The sequence below is a fragment of the Lactuca sativa genome, chromosome 1 (assembly GCF_002870075.4).
Source record: "Lactuca sativa cultivar Salinas chromosome 1, Lsat_Salinas_v11, whole genome shotgun sequence".
NCBI classification, from domain to species: domain Eukaryota; kingdom Viridiplantae; phylum Streptophyta; class Magnoliopsida; order Asterales; family Asteraceae; genus Lactuca; species Lactuca sativa.
This window is the reverse complement of record NC_056623.2, coordinates 88352161-88355832: the sequence shown is the minus strand read 5'-3', so window position 1 is coordinate 88355832 and position 3672 is coordinate 88352161. Positions and strand designations below refer to the sequence as shown.

Here is a 3672-nt window from a genome sequence, read left to right as displayed (position 1 = left end):
GATTGAAATGACCTAACACATACACAACATTTGTTGCATTATAGCAATGTGAAAGATTGTTGTCTGATTTATCCAACTTTCATATTTAGTTAAGATAACTGTTTGCTATTTTGCATGATTTGAGTTTTGCTACGATTAAATTTGTACCTTCATTAATGGAATCAGTAGCAGGAATAATTTATTTGCTGTAAATTTCAATAAAACCATTACAGGGGCATAATCGTTGTTTTAATTTCTCATATCTGCTGGGTTTTTTCTGTTTATCAACATGAAATATTGTTAACTTTAAATAGGTTGATGATATGATTATAAATCAACATCATGTAAATATTGTAGAAAATCATGATTACTAAATGGAAAACCTATTCGTTTATATTGCAGTGGTATATTCGTTACTTATTAAATTTTTTAGTCTTTTATTGCTTGCACAACTTATAATCATTAACAATATACTTTTCTTATTCTAATTTTATGTTTCTTTCTCTATTTTCTCAAATTACTGTTTTGGTATTCTATCTTTTATTCACAAACTTACAACAAAAAAACAAGGCAAAAATTGGTGTTGAGTAAGGGTCATATTCACCATTTACTGACATTAGGTACAAAATACAACCAAAAATGGTAAAATGGTCTTTTTTTGTCAATCAAAATGACATAAAGTTCAATGGAATATATACTTAACTTTCAATCTGAATATGTTTTCGATTGTTTGCAGGAAATTAATATGGATAATAAAGTATACATCAAAAACATTGAACAGATTGATGATGATTCACATATCAAAGTGCAGATGGTAAAGATGTGGAACATTATAAAACTTTCAATGTTGTTTATAATGAAATTTTTCGCAATTTATAACCAACTTTTTTGTAACATCTTTTACTCATTTTTAGCAAATCACACTTCATCCATCATGTTAATTTATTTATTTAAAATTACATGTTGTATTTTTTTTAATGTTAATTTCATTATAGACATTTTTTGTTTGTTTTGTATCAAATCAATTTCGATGTTTTTTGGTTTTTATTTGTCTTTACTCAAACATAGTGATGCATTATATAAAGTAATAACTTTTATAAAATATGTGGATTTACATTTGTAATTAAATGCTTGAAGTTTACAAATTTACTAAAAATAGAGAACATATCCTAAGAGAAACACCACCATTGAAGGGATTTCGAGGTTATGGCCAGTAAGCCTAAAAAAGAAACACATGACGCAGTAAATCAAAGTAAGTTTTGAAGAAAAAAAACAGACGAAAACAGCAACAATTTCTATTAATCTAGCGAAATTAACACCATGAACGATTAAAAATGAGTAAAAAGACAGAGTTTTAAAAATCTCCATTTGTAATTAAATACTTACCATTCATTTATTGTGTAATTAAATAATTACAAATCAAAAAGTTATTAAAAAATAAAATATAAGTTTTCTAAATAAATGATATATTATTTATTACATAATTAAATTTTAAATTCTATTTAACATTAATATCCGGGGTTCCACACGTTTTACCTAGTTATGTAATATGATTAAACCAAACCAATCAATCAATATAACTTTTTTTTTTCTAAAATGTATGTAATAATTAGAAAGTTTGGGAAATTCCGTCATATAATTAAACGATTTGAATTCAAAAGACTGAAAAGAGGGTAATTACAATTTACGTGATGAATTTAAAAGATTTGGGAAATCACAAAAAAGTTATTTCAATTAGAGATTTTGGGAAATTTTGGAACGTAGGATCACATGATTCTTCATTCTTGTAGCGTGGTCCCTCTGTTTTGTTGTGTTTATCTAAAAGATTTGAAGGTCTCCTCTAGCGTATGCAGGGTGAGCAACCATAATTGGATACATTGCTTTGTACTACTCCTTATGTTTTTCTTCTTTTGGAATTTTGTTATCAATAAATTCTGATGTCGTGTTTCTCCTTCATCATTCTCTTTTTTCTTTAATACCTTATTAATCCTTCCATTGCTTATCGCCTACCTCAACGCCTGTATCTTGGGCTCGTGTGTCTCTTTGTTTCTTCTGTTTATAACCCAGAAAAGGCTAATTACTCATCAACAAAACAACCAACATAATGTTTTGATGTTTCTTTGTTCTGTATAATCTGGGAAGATGATATTTGGTGTTTTACGATGTGTGGTTGGACAAGATGAGATCCCATGGGGATTATCGTGCGTGTTGGAATTGGTGGTCTCGGAAAGGTAAAGTCTTCCAACTTATTTGCAACTTTATATTATTGTTTTGTTTTGCTTAGATCAAACCAATATTTATAGAATATTACACATGTCTTCACTTAAACATATCACCATATTATTATATCTTAACTTTTACACCTACATGTATTCTACGGAGGGAGGTTGGTTTGGATTTCCATATTATCCTCCTTTTTGCTCATTATTTTCGATTATGCTTATGCATATGGTCATTCGATTTTCTTTGTATAACCTTGAAAACATGAACTTTTTTCATTAGAGTCCAACATGTGAATCTAGATATTTGAGTACTAGTTTCTTACAAATATTCATTTGATTTAAGTACAGAAATTGTTAGAAAAAATGTCTTGTTAGCAGTTACAAAATACAAAACACTTGGTTTCATGGGGAATGACCTTGCACAACTTACACAACACAAAAGTTTCATGGGTCACACACTACTAAGAAATTAGCAAGAGTTAAACATGTTCAAGTATCATTGCAGATCTTATTGCTGCTGGAGACCATTCTGGGGGAGAAGATTTGACATAACCAATCAAACAGCACCAGCATGCGGATGCGGCCAAGACATGGATGTTCCTGGCTGAACAAAATCAGACACATCGGATATGTCTGAAGTGCCACGGGTCTGAACCACATGATGCAGCCCAATCTTCTGGCCCAACAAAAGCGTGTAACTTGTCATTTGTTTGATTAATTCTTAGAATGCATATGTTTATCACTTTATCTAGTATTTTAGGTCCATGCTTCCCATTATCTTCGTATTTTCCAGTTGCATTTAGGGTTTGCTGCATATTTATATTGCTGTAAAACATTTGGTTGTTACATGAACACATTCCAATATCTGATTTCGGTTCAAATAGGACCAATCTGATGAGGATCGGTCGGGTTCCACTATAGGCTCAACCAGTTAATATAGTTCCTGCATTTTTTTTAACAAAACCGGTCCCATTTGTAGCATTGTACTGTTGTAATTTCATTTCTTTGGTAACCATTAGTGTGGTTGTGTGGTGTGTGTACATGTAGCACCTGATCCAACTCAAAAATAATATAATTAATATTAGTTTTTTTAAATAAAATTTTATTTAATACATTTTGTAAAAATAAAAAACTAATAAATTTGTTTATTAATAAAATTATTTTTTAGTAGATTGGTTTAATTTTGGTTTCTGAATCAAAAATAAGTGAACGAAGGTTGCTATTTCTTGGATGTCATGTGTGTATCGGTGTGTGTGTGTGATGTTTAAAAAGTATTTGAAAAAATGACGTCCCACATTGGAAAATGGAAGTAAAAAATAAATAGGGGCAAATTGCAAATAAATGGAAGTATAATGCTATAATATGCAAACAATAGGAATGTACTTTTGTTGATTTGTGTATTGTAGTATCATCCTATTTTCATTTCTTTCTATTATAACATAACAATTTCAATCTTTTTCCTATTAAAGCA

General features: G+C 29.5%; 1 long non-coding RNA gene across 1 annotated transcript; it reads left to right on the top strand.

The window, feature by feature from the left end:
* The first annotated feature begins 1732 nt into the window (after nt 1-1732).
* LOC111896960 (uncharacterized) lies at nt 1733-3164 on the top strand. Its single transcript, XR_002852055.3, has 2 exons — nt 1733-2210; nt 2707-3164. It is a non-coding gene; the product is annotated as an uncharacterized LOC111896960 (long non-coding RNA).
* Nucleotides 3165-3672: the final 508 nt, after the last annotated feature.